General features: G+C 40.2%; 1 protein-coding gene across 1 annotated transcript in view; it reads right to left on the reverse strand.

Annotated features, from left to right (window-relative positions):
• shoc2 (SHOC2 leucine rich repeat scaffold protein) overlaps window positions 1-18,069 on the reverse strand; it is a 53,767-nt gene that overhangs the window by 22,677 nt on the left and 13,021 nt on the right. The gene's annotated exons all lie outside the window — the stretch shown is intronic.

Raw genomic sequence — 18,069 nt, forward strand, 5'->3', positions numbered from 1 at the left:
AAAATTGTTGGCGATTAATTTAGTCATCGATTCGTTGGATGTATGCAATGTTTTTCCCCTAAACCTTTATTTATAAACTGCAACATTTAGAAACAGCTGAAAAACAATATTCAAAATAAGTACAAAACAGCACCAGGGCGGCGCTGAGGCTGCGTCTCATGTGGTGGCAGTGAGCCAGCCAATGATGTGTCATGTGCAGCTCACGTGACCAAGCAGTCTCCTTTGCCTGGAAAATTTCGAAAAATGGTGGAGGGAAACAGTACGGATAGTTCAGCGGAGAAACATCTCGAGGTTATTGTTTCAATGGAGAAAAGTGTCCGACCTAAGTCGTCAAAAGTGTCGGAACACTTTACTTTAAAGACATTCCCTGCAAAACCTGCAGCATGGACATCGCGTGGCACCGAAGGACAACATTGCTTCGGCAGCACCGGAAGAAGATGAAGGGAAGAACTCGCAGTATGTAACTTTTTCAAGTCCATAGTCCGAGTATATAGATCCGTTGTGTCCGTTTTTGTGTGTTTTGTTAACGAGGATATTTTTTTTTAAGGAAGCGCAGCAGCAACTGTTGTGTATTAACTTTCAGAGTGTTAGGAACGTTTTGGATAGTGTGACATCTTCATTTTCTGTGTTGTTATGAGCGGCAACAGGCATTCATAAGTTAACGTTAACGCTATAGGTCTTTTTTGCAACGTGGGGTTGATAATGTGTCTACGGCACATTTGACTCCGTTTTGAGAGAGGAAAACGCACGTTTACCGATTTCGAAATAAACGTAACGGACAGAAATATCCCAGGTTGGTTTCATAATGGATCAATAAAGCTATGTAAATCTATTTAGACTTGAGTGACGCTTTAGTATAACTAAACATTATGAAGGTGCTGGAATATTTCATGCTATTATTCAGATGTAGCCTAAAGTGAATTCTTTATTATTCAGAACAGAAATGTGTACTATATCTGATCCAGTTCTGATCTGATGAGTTACATTTCTGTGTGTTGTTATTAGTGTATTCTGCAACTCCAACGTCCATTTATTTAAATTTGCTGTTTTTTTAATGTGGTGGCGTATTTGTCTTTTACGTCAGAAATTATTAATTAAATCAACTCGGTTTGTATTGAGTTACATGTAAATGATGCTACTATGTACATTCATAATATATTTTCTCTCATTTCAGAAAGAATCAAGCCAGCATTAGCGACTTGGTACAAAGGAAGGTCTGCACACCACGGCAAGCGGCTGCACTGAGTGATGCTATCCTGAATATGTTGCTAACTGACATGAGGCGACTATCAATGGTGGAGGATGAAGGTTTTAGACAAATGATTCACGTCCTTATTGAGGGAAGAGTGTAACCAGGGTTGAGGGCTCCTCAACCCTGGTTACACTCTTCCCTCGAGGAACCATTTTACCAACTGATGGAGAGGAAGTACGAGCGGACATTCCATGCAGTGTAGACTGACATAAAAGCCACCCAGAGCAAAATTGCTCTCACTACTGATGTGTGGACAAGTGTAGACACGGAAGCCTACTTTGGCAATATATGCCACTACATTGGCGACGAATGGAACATGAAGTCAATCTGCCTTACGACCATGACACTAGAGAAAAGACATTCAGCATCCAACATTGCAGAATGGTTGGAATAGGTATTAGCCAGGTTTGAAATTCACCTAAGCAAAATTATTGCTATTGTGCAGCACAATGGTGCACATTTTTGTAACACTTGCCTTGTTTTATTTGGCAAGTCGAAAGGACATGGTGCCAGTATGCTGTTTCTTAAAATAAAGTATTGGAAAGGATAGAAATGTAGTTTGTCTCTTACATCCGATTATTAATCGAAGTAATAATCGACAGATTAATCGATTATCAAATTAATCGTTAGTTGCTGCCCTAACACACATACATACAGACATACACACATACATACAGTACATACATACATATACACATACACATATACATACATACATACATACACATACATATGTAAATGACAGTGGTGCACTGCCACTGCAAGATAAATGCTGTATATATAATACTAGGGGTGTAACGATACACAAAAATTTTGGTTCGGTACATACCTCGGTTCAGAGGTCACGGTGCGGTTAATTTTCGGTACAGTAAGAAAACAACAAAATATAAATTTTTGGGTTATTTATTTACCAAATTTGTAAACAATGGCTTTATCCTTTTAACATTGGGAACACTATAATCATTCTGCCCACATTAATCCACGTTAAATTGCCTCAAGTTGTTGCTTTGATTAAATAAAATGACAAAACCTTTCTTCTACATATAAAAAGTGCAACATTAAACAGTTTCAAATCAACTCATCATGTTACATTTATTACAGCATTTGGGAAGCCTGTAGTTGACTTTTATTATGTAAATGTTATATTTTTGTCAACATGTGATAGGAGGGACCCTGTCATTCAAAACTAGGCTGCTACATTACTAATGATTAATATAACTATAGCTGAAAGAATAGTACAATAGCAATAGGAGAGACTATTCATCCCTGAACACCATGGAGTTCAATGAAATAACAGGGGGGCGGTATAGCTCGGTTGGTAGAGTGGCCGTGGCAGCAACTTGACGGTTGCAGGTTCGATTCCCGCTTGTGCCATCCTAGTTACTGCCGTTGTGTCCTTGGGCAAGACACTTTACCCACCTGCTCCCAGTGCCACCCACACTGGTTTAAATGTGACTTAGATATTGGGTGTCACTATGTAAAGCGCTTTGAGTCACTTGAGAAAAGCGCTATATAAATATAATTCACTAATTCACAACAGACAGACAGGGCTTTGCTGCCCCTAACACACACACACACACACACACACACACACACACACACACACACACACACACACACACACACACACACACACACGCACGCACACACAGCAAAATGAGATAACGTTATGCTAAAAGCTAATTAGCCTTCACCTCAAACCAGAACTGCGAGCGAGCTGAGGTGCAGTTTAAGTTTCTAGAAGGTCAACGGGCTCATAGTGATGTTAGTAGTAGTTGTGACTGGGAAATGTTTTTTATAATTTGGGGAGAGTACGCTGTCCGTTGCTCCCCTGCTAAACACCTATCTGCTTGACGCTGAAGCATTGAATACATGTGCTCTGAATACGCACTGCTGATTGGTTGTTACATCGCTCTGAATACGCACTGCTGATTGGCTTTGTTTGTAACCAATCAGATGGTTGTGTTGGTGGGTCAATGCTGGGTGCTGTGTCAGAGACAGAGGCAGAAAGCAGAGCAGCTTGTGAAGACCTTTGCTTACAAACTCGTTCGGTACACCCGCGTGCTGAACTGAAACCCCCGTACCGAAACGGTTCAATACAAATACACGTACCGTTACACCCCTATATAATACATATTTTTTCATGAAAACATTTTTACATGAAAAAAATATGTATTGTATGAAAGTATATATACTGTACATAGTCTATTATCTACAAGCTATTGCCCATAACAAGTTTAAAAAAAACTTCTCAATATCATAAAAATTGTTCTATGCTTTTTAAAAAACTAAAAACAAATCTAAATCGCCCCTTAGGAGTGCGGCAGCTGTTCATGCAGCTAAACAGAGTTGAAACTCTGCAAAAGTAGAGGTAATTTAAGTTAATTTAGGTATTTCTTGTTGAAGCCAATGCAAACTACCCTAATACTTTTGACCTGACTACCAACAGTAACGTCTAATTTTACAGAGTGTGCGTTTTCAAACCATCGTTTGGATATGCATGTTGTCCCTGTGCATGTGTTTTCTCTCTAGGTACTCCAGTCACCTCCCGCATTCCAAAAATACACATTTTAGGTTTATTGGAGACTAAATTGTCCATAGGCATGAATGTGAGCGTGAAGCATTGTTTATCCATGTACCCTGCGATCGGCAATGTTAATTTTGTTTAGCCTCTCAATGAGCTACTAATCTATTGTACGTTAGCATTAACTTGTTCGGAAACATTAAACACATTTTATGTCATGTTGTTCGTTGCGTGTTATGCAGTCTGCAGAACATGGAGGAATGAGTAGCGATTACCTGCTCAACTTTGTTTTTAGCATTAGCATTTAGAGTCCACAAAATGCTGAGGTTTTCTTCTTCTGGAATTTGCTTGACAGACAACAAATGCACAACTGCCACTTACATGCTTTTAGTGGGACACCACTGACCAGACAGACTGCAGTCAAATTGTATACAGAGCATAACTTTTGCCTTTATTGTAAAGGCCAAAATGTGAAACTTGTTCCCAATCATTTTGCTAAATTTGGCAACTGCCAGCCAATCCTTGAAACAACACAAAGCTATTAAATGTGTTTTATTCAAGTAAATCCAATTTAATTCTTACTCAGCCGCACACATGATTTATCTGATGGGGGCTGAGAAAGGTTTTGCATATATATTGTTGCTCTAGTGATCCTGCCAAGTGCTGTGTTTATATGTAAACTACATAGCATAGGGGTGTTATTACTTGTCAAATATTTTTTCTATTCGATGAAAGGCTGAACGAGACACACTTTGAACAGGTTTGGTGGCTGTTCTGTAGCGTTGGGAACATGTAGGTATGTCAGTCAAAGCAAATCTGTTAAGCATAAACTCACAGCAACTTTCTGCCGCTAAATAAATATGGCCCACAGGGTGTTGACATTACTGATGCCTCCAGCCCCACCTTTTACCTTGCATGCAGTTATAAGTCATTCTGCCATGTCAGCAATACAAAGAATCATTGGATATTTATATTTTAAAAACATTTAAGCAGACATACAAGTCTTTGCATATATATTTTTTTTGTCATTAAGTAGCTTCATTTGATGCAGTCCGTTTTTAGCCTCGGCAGCTATTCAACCTCAGCGACTTAATAATACTCACTTGTACAAGCTAAGCCGCGGAAAAAAGAGAGACCGGTTTGGATCAGGATCAGAGCTAAAAGAAAAGGTTAGGACTGCTGAGAATAATCTTTAAAAGTGGCCTTCAAAGCATGGAGCCCCAACAACCAGAGGTCTTATGACCTTTAGGGGAAACAGCACCTCTTTCATGACCTAATGCTTCAAAATAAAATAAGTCTATGGTCCGTGACAGACATGCGTGTGTGTAAAAGAATTACTAGCATACATTGAGAAAAGACAGATCAGCCCCACTGTCATCTAGTCCAAACTGAACAAGCAACTTCCTTTTATGGTTGTACACTTTATGTCCCTGCAGTACTACATGTAGGTAGTTCACTGACAGCAGAAAAGCGAAGTCTTTGTGAGAACAGAAAAAATGTGCAAAACCCTATTGTTTCATTCTGGAAAACATATTAATGAGTATTGACGTTTAATAAGGGCTTCACGGTGGCAGAGGGGTTAGTGCATCTGCCTCACAATGATAAGTTCCTGCAGTCCTGGGTTCAAATCCAGGCTCGGGATCTTTCTGTGTGGAGTTTGCATATTCTCCCCGTGAATGCGTGGGTTCCCTCCGGGTACTCCGGCTTCCTCCCACTTCCAAAGACATGCACCTGGGGATAGGTTGATTGGCAACACTAAAATTGGCCCTAGTGTGTGAATGTGAGTGTGAATGTTGTCTGTCTATCTGTGTTGGCCCTGCGATGAGGTGGCGACTTGTCCAGGGTGTACCCCGCCTTCCGCCCGATTGTAGCTGAGATAGGCGCCAGCGCCCCCCGCGACCCCAAAAGGTAATAAGCGGTAGAAAATGGATGGATGGATGGACATTTAATAAATGAGACAAACTATCAACCAATCTATCCTGTGTGCCATATAATCAATATTATTTTGAATGTGCAAAAGCGGTTTTCTTTTCAGAAATAATAGCACAAACACAAAGTCCAGGTCCATTTCTGTGTTGCAAATGTTCTAGCAACACGTGCAAAGCATACAGCCTAGGTCTGTTACCCGTTTGTCGCAGTCATGTAGTGAGTTTGATGGTCTGGTTAAGGCTGCGTGATATGAGGAAAAAAAAAAAAAATCAAAATTTTCTATATAATCTGATCTCAATTAAAACCACGTTTTGTATTGCATTAGGGGAAGCACGGTGGAGGAGGGGTCAGTGCGTCTGCCTCACAATACGAAGGTCCTGAGTAGTCAGGGTTCAATCCCGGCTCGGGATCTTTCTGTGTGGAGTTTGCATGTTCTCCCCGTGAATGCGTGGGTTCCCTCCGGGTACTCCGGCTTCCTCCCACCCCAAAGACATGCACCTGGGGATAGGTTGATTGGCAACACTAAATGTGTGAATGCGAGTGTGAATGTTGTCTGTCTATGTGTGTTGGCCCTGCGATGAGAAGGCGACTTGTCCAGGGTGAACCCCGCCTTCCGCCCGACTGTAGCTGAGATAGGCACCAGCGCCGCCCGCGACCCCAAAGGGAATAAGCAGTAGAAATGGATGGATGGTATTGTATTGTTTTTTTACGCCAGCCATTTTTAAATCAGCTGTACTGAAAACAAAGGAAACTAGAGATTAGTTCAACATAGAGCTGGGCGATGTGGCAAAAAAAATGATCACGGTTAATTTTTTCATATCATCCGATCTCAATTAAATATCACACTTTTGTATTATTATTTTTAATTGAAGCGTACTCTCCCCTGCAGGATTTTACAGAGTACCAAATCCCTACTGTTTTCTACAACCATGTTTAATTGAGGTAATATGTGCTAACAGCTGACAACTGTCATTTTGTTCATATCTATTATTGTGTTTACTAGGAGGTACAACACAGGTAACACACGCTACAGTCCGTACCTGCTTTTAGAGCCACGGTTTTGCTTCTTTTTCGATACGTTTCGTGTTTTTTTTTTCCCTCTCAAAGTTAGTGTTTTTTTGCTTGTCTTTACAAACAGTCTGCAGTAAACAGAGTATAATTGGTGTACTGAATACTATGAGACTTTTGTTTCAGGTTAACATTTACTAAACAATACTTTCCAATGGTAAATTAACATTTGTATTCTTTAATCACTTGAATACAACAGTGATTCTCACCAGTGCTTTGGCAAGGGGCAAGCGGTGACTGACCCACATTGTGGAGTTTTTTAAAGTCAAATGTTGTATCTCATATTGAATGAATCTACATTAAAGTGCAATAAGAATTTTATGTGTACCAGCGCATAAAACAGGTTTAATGATTATGTCAGACACAAAAAGTATTTTTTTGTCCACAAACAAACAAAAAGAACACCAAGTGTCTGTCTGCAGAGTTTCTTTATACCGGTCCTATTGTCCGTAATACTCCAACAACAGGGACACGTTTTTTTAGTATATGGTAAATGTGTTATACTTGCAGAGCGCTTTTCTTCCTTTAAAAAGGTACTCAAAGCGCTTTGACACTATTTTCACATTCACCCATTCACACACTGATGGCGGGAGCTGCCATGCAAGGCCCTAACCACGACTTATTAGGAGCCAGGGTGAAATGTCTCGCTCAAGGACATAACGAACGTGACCAGGATGGCGGAAGCCGGGGATCGAGCCAGGAACCCTTAGGTTACTGGCAAGGCCGCTCTGCCAACTGAGCCATGCTGTCCCGTAGTATCTGTTGTATCAGAAGTAGAATTTTTGAAGACACATTTACAAACAATCTGATTAAACAATATTTAGATATAAAAATGCCTTTTCTGAATAAAATAAGTGGCTGTGTTGATTCTCCCAGTCAGGACCAATACAGTCACACAGACATTCTCTAAATGTCTGCAAGTCTGCCTTCGGGGCAGGATTACTGGTGAGCCGCAGAAGATCGTGAAACTAAAGTCGCTGCTCCTTTTAAATCCTGTGTTTCAACTTCTATGCGACTATTAGTCATATTTCTTTATCTTGTTAACCTGGGCTGCAATTTCAGCTGCGTAAGGGGACTAGGTACAACGTGATTGAACATTAACCATGTCGTGAGGAGACTGACTTTCGCGACGGTGGAACTAAATGGTCGCGCACACAAGACACACTTTTACAAAAACACACGCAAACGTACACTAACACACACACACACATTCACAGACACACAGAGGATCACGGTTAATAAAGGTGGAGTGTTTTGTGCAGGATTATACCAAGCATCACTACTGTTGACTACTGCAATAGCTTCTAACAGACATTTCCGCCATGTTTGATTGTGGAATTATGCTATCAGCTGATCACCGTGATTGAACTCAATCGCTATCAACGATCTTGATCATATAATAGCCCATTCCTAGTTCAACATTTTCAAAACTGCTTGCTCTTCCTCCCAGTGTAATTAAGTTAAAGTTAAAGTACCAATGATTGTCACATACACACTAGGTGTGGTGAAATTTGTCCTCTGCATTTGACCCATCCCCTTGTTCACTCCCTGGGAAGTGAGGGGAGCAGTGAGCAGCAGCGGTGACGCGCCCGGGAATCATTTATGGTGATTTAACCCCCAATTCCAACCCTTAATGCTGAGTGCCAAGCAGGGAGGCAATGGGTCCCATTTTTATAGTCTTTGGTATGACTCGGCCGGGGTTTGAACTCACGACCTACCGATCTCAGGGCGGACACTCTAACCCAGGGGTGTCAAACTCAAATACAGAGTGGGCCAAAATTTTAAAAGGAACAAAACCGCGGGCCAAGGTTGAACAAATTAACCTTTTAATAGGGACCCAAACAAGTTTTGCATTAAATATTGAACAAACAAGGCTTATATAACTGTAGTGACATGCAAAATCCAGTTTCAAATAATAATAATTTAAAAAATATAAATGGCATATCAAATAAAATAAAAATAAAAATGTTATGCCTTTTTTTCTATTTGGAATCTTCTGAGGTAAATATCAAATTTTTGGCACAGGCTAATGATATATTTGAAAATAAAATAACAATAATGAATGAACCAAACATTCAAGCCTTGAAATAGCAAGAGAAAATGCATGAATAAAACATTAATTATGTCAGTTAGCTGGAAGAGTTAGTGCTGCAAAGGGTTCTAGGTATTTGTTCTGTTGTGTTACGGTGCGGATGTTCACCCGAAATGTGTTTGTCATTCTTGTTTGGTGTGGGTTCACAGTGTTGCGCATATTTGTAACAGTGCTAAAGTTGTTTATACGGCCACCCTCAGTGTGACCTGTATGGCTGTTGACCAAGTATGACTTGCATTCACTGGTGTGTGTGTGTGTGTGTGTGTGTGTGTGTGTGTGTGTGTGTGTGTGTGTGTGTGTGTGTGTGTGTGTGTGTGTGAAAGCCACAAATATGTGACGCGCTGTGAGTATGGAGGAAAAGCGAACGTGACGACAGGTTGTAGAAAACGCTAAAGGCACTGCCTTAAATGCACGCCCCCAATATAGTTGTCCAGGTGGAAATTGGTAGAAATTCAGGAGAATGGTTGCCCCGGGAGATTTTCGGGAGGGGCACTGAACTTCGGGAGTCAACCGGGAAAATTAGGAGGGTTGGCAAGTACCCCGAAAGGGAATAAGTGGTAGAAAAATGGATGGATGGATGGCAAGTATGAGTATTAGCGGTGAATGCGGTGTTACAGCGGCACCGACGCTGTATAACACCAACGGGCCAGCTCTAATGCTAAATTGATATTGCCTAAAGGGCCACATTAAATTACACGGCGGGCCAGATTTGACACCCATGCTCTAACCCAGGGGTGCCCAAACTTTCTGCAGGCGAGCTACTTTTCAATTGACCAACTCGAGGGGATCTACCTCATTTATATATATCATTTATATTTATGAAAGACACATTTTTTGTAAACAAGTTAAATCTGTTTAATGATAATACAAGCATGTGTAACACATATAGATGTCTTTCTTTCACAAAGACAAGAATATAAGTTGGTGTATTACCTGATTCTGATGACTTGCATTGATTGGAATCAGACAGTAATGATGATAACGCCCACATTTTCAAATGGAGGAGAAAAAAAGTTGTCCTTTCTGTACAATACCACATGAAAGTGGTTGGTTTTTGGCATCTAATTCATCCAGCTTCCATACACTTTACAAGAAAAACATTGGCGGCAAATTCCGTAGCTTGCTTGATTGACATTCACGGCACCCGAGGGTCTTGTGAGATGACGCTGGCTGCTGCCAGTTCAATATTATGAAAAAATGACCGAGAGGAAGGCGAGAAACACTTTTTATTTCAACAGACTTTCGCGCCGTCCCTTCCGTCAAAACTCTAAAGGCCGACTGCACATTTCCTATCTTCACAATAAAAGCCCTGCTTCATGCTGCCTGTGCTAACAAAATAAGAGTCTCGGAAAGCTGGCGTGCACAAGTGATGTGCACGCCAGCTTTCTGAAGGATCGCTTGTGCACGCCAGTTTTCCGAGACTCTGTATTTAGTTAGCGCAGGCAGCATGAAACAGGGCTTTTATTGTGAAGATCGGAAATGTGCAGTCGGCCTTTAGAGTTTTGACGGAAGGTACGGCGCGAGAGTCTGTTGAAATAAAAAGTGTTTCTCGCTTTCCTCTCGGTCATATTTTAATAAAAATGATCTTGCAGCAGCCAGCGTCATCTCACAAGACCCTCCGGTACCGTGAATGTCATTTAAGTGACGTCTTGGTGAAGATTGATGATCACTAATTTTTAGGTCTATTTTTTTTAAAAGCCTGGCTGGAGATCGACTGGTAGCTCGCGATCGACGTAATGGGCACCCCTGCTCTAACCACTAGGCCACTGAGTAGGGTAGCATAGTTTATGTAGCATGTTTAGCTTCATCCTCCAGTGATACTGATATGAGTTTATTTGCTGCAATGGAGAATTATCAACTTACGCCTTATATGGAAATAGTTTGTTGCTCAGTCTTCCATGTCGGCGGAATAAGCATGGAAAAATAGGAATCCACGTTTAAAAATTGGGGGTTAAATCACCAAAAATGATTCCCGGGCGTGGCCACCGCTGCTGCCCACTGCTTTCCTAACCTCCCTACGGGTGATCAAGGGTGATGGGTTAAATGCAGAGAATAATTTCGCCACACCTAGTGTGTGTGTGACAATCATTGATACTTTAACTTTAAAATGCGGACGTTCCGGAAGAATCAGAATGTAAGACTCTGTTGTCATTGATGCGCAACCATATGAATACTACCTATATATTTATATAAATATTTTTTCTTTTTATTGCATTTAAAGACAAATGAGCTACAAGCAGTTTGTGTTAATCTATGATTTATTTGAAAATGATTAAAGTTGAAATGGTAAGCACTTTAGTGTTTTGACATTTTGTTACCTTGGTGTACTGAGATATGTACTGAACTTCAACACTAAAACCCAGGAACATACCAACATTGTGAGGATGTCATACCATTTCATCCCTAGCATGGATGGGACTTAGCTGCATAAGCAGAATCAAATAATTGAAAAAGCAGAGCTGGAAATCTTAGGAGACCTCACTTTAGGGCTACACAATTTTCAAAAAAAAAACAACAACCCTAATTGCGATTTTTTTTGTCCAAAATTGTGATTGCGATTTGATTTGCAATTTATATATTTTATACATAAAAATGCAGGAAACTGCAAAAAAAAAACAATTGAAGAAAGACATGTTACTTTTAGACTGTCAATCAACATACTCTGATCTCAAAAATGCCACACATTAAAATATGGAATAATCTACTTCTGAAAAATATTTGGCGTTATGCGTTTTGTCTACATCATGCCCTTTAACTGAAGAAATAATCGAAAACAACTATGCAGCGTTTATAATGTAATGTATTCATAATATTTATTATGAATGCAAGTATTCATTTACAAGAATATGAACTTATATTTATCATTATTGTAGAATTGTTTACCATTGTACTGTAAATGGAAAGTAAAAAACTTTGTTAAACTAAATTAATTAAAAAAAAACAAAAAGTTATTCTAATTAGACATTGAACATCTTAAAGTGTATTTTTTTTCCCAGTTGGAAAAATTAGGTTTGACATTGTCTTTTTGTTTATTGCAATCATAGGGCTGGGCGATACGGCCTTTTTTTAATATCTTGATATTTTTAGGCCATATCGCGATACACGATATATATATCTCGATATTTTGCCCTGGCCTTGAATTAACACTTGATGCATATAATCACAGCAGTATGATGATTCTATGTGTGTACATTAAAACATTCTTGTTCATACTGCATTAATATATGCTCATTTTAAACTTTCATGCAGAGAGGGAAATCACAACTAAGTCAGTTGACCAAAACTTTATTTTTAAACAGTAATTAAGCAGTGGCACAAACATACATGTCATTTCCAATACAGAAAGTGCAAGATTGTCAGAGACATTTTAAGTGTCAAATTAAAATGAGCTGCATAATACGAAATTAAATAGTATTCATCCTTCGATATGTGGTAGGTTACTAAGGACGTTATTAAATTCCGTTGTTGACTAGTTTTTTCATACGGTGTTGATGTGGAAATGTTTGCCTCGGCATTTTGATGGTGTGGGCGTGTGGCACCGAATGGAGATGTTGACATGCGGAGTAAGGACTCTTCATTCTCTAGCGGGTGACTTTTCAAATTGCGCTATATACTAGCAGTAATGCTACTTTTTATAGCGACGCTTTTGGCCCACACTTGACAAATTACGATTGTCTGTTCGACATATTTCCACTTGAAGCCAAACCACCGCCAGACGATGGACCACATGCTGTTTTTCTTGGGAATTAATTCTTCCTTCATTTGTTACCAGATTCGCACCTTCTTTCTCTCGTATTACCACTTGCACGGCTCTGCCAGTATCACAGCTAACGTTACCCATGCTGCTACCTCTCTAATCCGCAATGGCGTATACGTATGTGATGTATGACGTGACAGTATGTAAGATGCGCTTGTCTATGAGAAGGAGAGACAGCAAAGAGCGAGAAGAGTCTGTAATGTAACGCTCGCAGCTAAAAGCAACTGCGTGAGAACGTATACTCGAATATCACGAGTCATTTTCTATATCGCACAGAGACAAACCCGTGATATATCGTGTATAATCGATATATCGCCCAGCCCTATGCCATCACGTGATCACAACATTTTTGCTTGTTCGTCCGTGTTGTTGGGCTCCTATCGCCCATTTGATTTGAAGCTGAAACATACCCACAACGGGAACCTCCAGGCACTCTGGCTTCCTCCCACTTCCAAATTAGGCCAAATTATTCATTAAAAGATTAAAAATATAATTCGTATGAGGTTCATGAAAATTATTTTGTCATGAATATGTTTTCAAGTGGGGCTTCACGGTGGCAGAGGGGTCAGTGCGTCTGCCTCACAATACGAAGGTCCTGCAATCCTGGGTTCAAATCCAGGCTCGGGATCTTTCTGTGTGGAGTTTGCATGTTCTCCCCATGAATGCGTGGGTTCCCTCCGGGTACTCCGGCTTCCTCCCACTTCCAAAGACATGCACTTGGGGATAGGTTGATTGGCAACACTAAATTGGCCCTAGTGTGTGAATGTGAGTGTGAATGTTGTCTGTCTATCTGTGTTGGCCCTGTGATGAGGTGGCGACTTGTCTAGGGAGCAACCCGCCTTCCACCCGAATGCAGCTGAGATCGGCTCCAACACCACCCGCGACTCCGAAAGGGACAAGCGGTAGAAAATGGATGGATGGATATTCCCACATTTGGCTTTATAATCTTATTTTTTTCACCTAGTTTGTTACTTTGCGGCACTTCTCACTGAGTTTTATCACACTGCTATTACATTCCAAAAAAATAATTCGACCCTACCTTCAACTATTCCTAATACTTAAAATATTAGTCTTCACGTTAATGTGATATTTGTCACATGTTTCACTCGACAATATCTAAACCGCTGACAACAGATGAGCTGGTAAACATTTTGCATCTCCCCCTCCCCCCGATGTAAAAAACAATCCAGTAAGCAAAAAAAAAAAGAAACTTTGTTTCTAGTTCAAGCATCAGCCAGCTGATAGCAACAGACATACACGTGCCTAAGTAAACAGAAGCTTAAGATTGCGTCGCTGTGTCATGGTCACGGTCATAATTGCATCACTTGTTTCAAAAAAACAACATTGTAGGTAGGCAGGGTGGACATTGTTTAAATCAATTTCATGTGGTGTCCAAATGTCAGGGCTCTACAGTGCGAACATTTCAAATACGCCTACAAATACATTGTGCGCATACTTTTTTTTTGGAAAAAGGGAGCACTCGTACGCATACCGATTTCAACCCCTTCATTTGCAATTTGCTATTAAACTAAATAAATAAAAAGTGGATTAAAATAGAGTAAGGTGTCCAAAGTGCGGCCCGGGGGCCATTTGTAGCCCGCAGCAAATATTCTAATGATCCTCCACACATTCTACAAATACTTGTAAAAAAACAGATACAAGTTGAATTAAAAGAGCATCCATCCATTTTCTACCACTTGTCCCTTTTGGGGTGCAGGGGGGGGATGTAGTCTCTCAGCTAACGGGTGTCAAGTAACGAAGAAAAGTCTAAATGTTGACATAAAAAACTAGCGACGCAAGAGGTTTTTGTTTTTTAAGCAACCACCGACAACTTCTTTCTTTTCAATAAACATACTGATGCGTTCTTTTAAATATATAATTTTTTTAAATGTAGAATTTAATGTAGTTTGTGCACAACTTTTTTTGCAATTGGCTTTGAGGGAGATTCTTCAGCAGCACAAGTGCCTGCGCAGACTTTCAAAACACGGTCGTAGCGAAGCACGTGTTTCAGGTGACTGATAAGAAATAATTCGTTGAAGCGTGATTTTTTTTGTTCCCTCTTCACGGAATGTTTGCAGAACATTTAGTGCAAACAGCATGCAAAATGTCCCAAATTATCGACGCCATGTTTGTCAACGATAATCCCTCATAATTATCTATCAGATATTTATTATGCCCCCCACTAATAACAAAATAAACCCCACGAGCAGGCTGTTTTTTTTCTTTAAAAAAAAATCGATATTGTATAGCAATATGCAATGATTTACTTTAAATAATAGTTGGCTTTATGCGAACAGACCCAAAGCTTTTGTCTAAAACATGATCTTAAACTGAAAAAAATAACCGATAAATCTATGCAGTGAATATAATGCAATGTAATCATAATACATAATAATAATGCAAGTGACCATTTAAAATGATATAATCTTGTATTTCCCATTAGTGTACAATTGTTTACCATTGTACTGAAATTGGATGGTAAATAACTTTTGTTATCCTAAATTAGGGGTCAGCAACCCGCGGCTCTTTGATCACTCTGATGTGGCTCAGCTGCTAAATTGTCGACCCTAACAACTATTCTTTGAGGTTTCCGAATTTCAATTCCTTTCTCAGAAATCACCCTCTCCAATTTTCATCTGGACTACAATAATGAGGGTGTGCAGTGATGGCAATGTCTTTAACTTCCTCTACAACATGTCGTCGCGCCCGCTTTTCCATCATGCAATCTGCGTATCGGCTGATCATTTTATGTTCAGCCTCTGTTAATACACGAAAGCGACTGCAACGCTGAGGGTTGTAATATAAACAACTTTAACACTAAATAATATGCGCCACACTGTGAACCCACACCAAACAAGAATGACAAACACATTTAGGGAGAACATCAGAACTGTAACACAACATAAACACAAAAGAACAAATACCCAGAATTCCATGTACTACTCAACCGGGCTACATTAGCACCAAACCCCGCCCCCTCCAACCCCACCCACCTCAACCGACCATCGTGTGCCAGCTGAAGCCTCGCACGACATCTGACTGGGCTGGCAAGCTGATTGGACGTGTTCTAGAGGGCGTCATAAGCAGCACGTTCATAGGTTGCCATGATTATTGTTAATCGAGGGAAATTCTGCAAACATTCGCGAGAATGGTTAATCTGACATTCGGTAGTCTCTCGGAATATTCGGGAGGGTCGGTAAGTGTAATGCTGTCAAGCAGCATTCATAAAAACCTCGCGGGCCCCACTATCATTAAATTTTCATATTAAGGTGTGGGTCGCGTGTCTGAGACCCCTGGTTTATGCGTGAAAAAAACTCTGTGTGCAGTGTTATTTCATTTTAAATTTCAAAAGAGTTTTGTGGCTCCCATTGTTTTCTTTATCCTGTGAAACGGGTCAAAATGGCTCTTTGAGTGGTAAAGGTTGCCGACCCCTGTCCTAAATAAATAAACATCCATCCATCCATTTTCTACCGCTTATTCCCTTTAACAAAAAATGAAATTAGATTCAACTCTGTAATCAAAAATTTGACTTAAATTAATATTGAACATCTTATAAAGTGCATTTTTTTCCAAGTTGTAAAAACTACAGCAAGTTTTTTTTTTTGTTGCCATCACGCAATAGTGGCATTTTTGCTTGTCCGTTCGTGTTGATGGGCTCATATTGCCTATCCGGGTTGAAGCTGTAATATTCCCACAATTTGGCTTTGTAATCATATTTTTTGTTACTTTGCGGAACTTTTTACTAGCGAGTCGCGAGGCTCTCTGTATGTGTATCCTGTGTGTGAAAGTGAGCGGTCCTGCACTCCACCCACCAAGACAAAAATTGTAAATGACTGAAAAGACGGTTCATTCTACTGTTAAATAAACTGGCTCAGGTGGTGAGAGAGTTGCAGAGATTGAACCCTCTTTCTCTCTGTTTGAAGCAAATGACTAAAAACAAACACACATGGACATAGCAATTTATCAATGCCATTGTATAGCAAAGTATTCCGACTCCATTTTCATTTATTGTTTAATTGTTTGACCTATTATCGGCTCAGGCCTAGTCACCATTAAAACTTTTTCCTAGGTGCAAGTGGTGTTTGTTAATAGCGTACTGGCTGCCTCCATTGCAGCGCACACAAAATTATTGTTTCTTTAACACATTTGATAGGCTACGAGGCAAAAAAAGTGCGGCTCTACGATTCTGATTTGAAAAAAAAAACCATACCCATCTCGCAGGTATCTATTGCATGAATTAAAACCTCAAAGTCGAATCGATGTCAATTAATCATGCAGCTTTATTCCACCACCTTCAAACTGGAGACAAACTGCATTATGAGGCGTTTGTGAAGCTATGCAAATGCAGAAAGCTCACTGCTAGCTTCTTTTTCCTGTTCTTGAAAGGAAAAGTTGTGCGCTATTACTAAAGTGCTGTCCCATAACCCTGCCAAAGATATGTTCCCAGAATCAACAGTAGAAAAAAAGCTCATTTAAAAAGCTGCTGGAAATAATTGACTTGTTATATAAGCTTCCCAGTCACAACTACTTTGCACAAGAAGCACTGACACAAATGTACACAATCTGAAAGGGGGTGTCGCTGCAATGGCAATATAGTCACCTACTGCAAAGTATCCCTGAAGCAATTAACAAATCAAATTAACTTTATTTATAAAGCACATTTAAAATTTACCACAGGGGTAGCAAAAGTGCTGTAAAATGGGTAGGTTAAAAGATAATACGAGAACCGAGCAAACAACACAACACAAACAGAACCTGATAAAAAATAAATAAATAAAACATAAAAACAGGTTCACAGCAGGTGTATAACGGGGCGCCATTGCAGGATGGATATCACTTAGTGTTAAAATAAAAGGAATAAAAGTATGTTTTTAAGAGAGACGTAAAAACAGGAAGACAGGAGGCTTGTCTAACACTAAGAGGTAGGTCCTTCCAGAGCTTGGGAGCAGCAGCGGCGAAAGCTCTGTCACCTCTAAGCTTCAGCCTTGTGTCAGGGACCGTCAGTAGCAGCTGATCGGCTGATCTTAGGGATCGGGTGGGGCAGTAAGGCTGAAGGAGGTCGGACAGATATGTTGGCGCGAGGTTGTTTAGACATAAAAAAACAAATAGGAGTTTAAAATGTATTCGATAACGCACAGGGAGCCAGTGAAGGGACGCTAATATAGAGTGATGTGCTCACGTCAGCGGGTCTGTGTTAGCAGACGAGCAGCAGAGTTCTGCACGAGCTGCAGGCGGACGAGGGAGGCCTGGCTAATGCCTACATACAGGGCATTGCAGTAGTCTAAACGATTCGAGATAAAGGCGTGAATTAATTTCTCGAGATCATGTCCTGAGTCAGGTTGGTGTTCAAGGCTAAAATTTTTGCAGGACAAGAAAGACATGCGTATCTTGTCTAAAAATGTTTACCTTTAAAAACACCACAGTTAAAGGTAAATTATTTTCCAAGT

This window comes from Nerophis ophidion, linkage group LG20 (genome assembly GCF_033978795.1).
Source record: "Nerophis ophidion isolate RoL-2023_Sa linkage group LG20, RoL_Noph_v1.0, whole genome shotgun sequence".
NCBI lineage: Eukaryota > Metazoa > Chordata > Actinopteri > Syngnathiformes > Syngnathidae > Nerophis > Nerophis ophidion.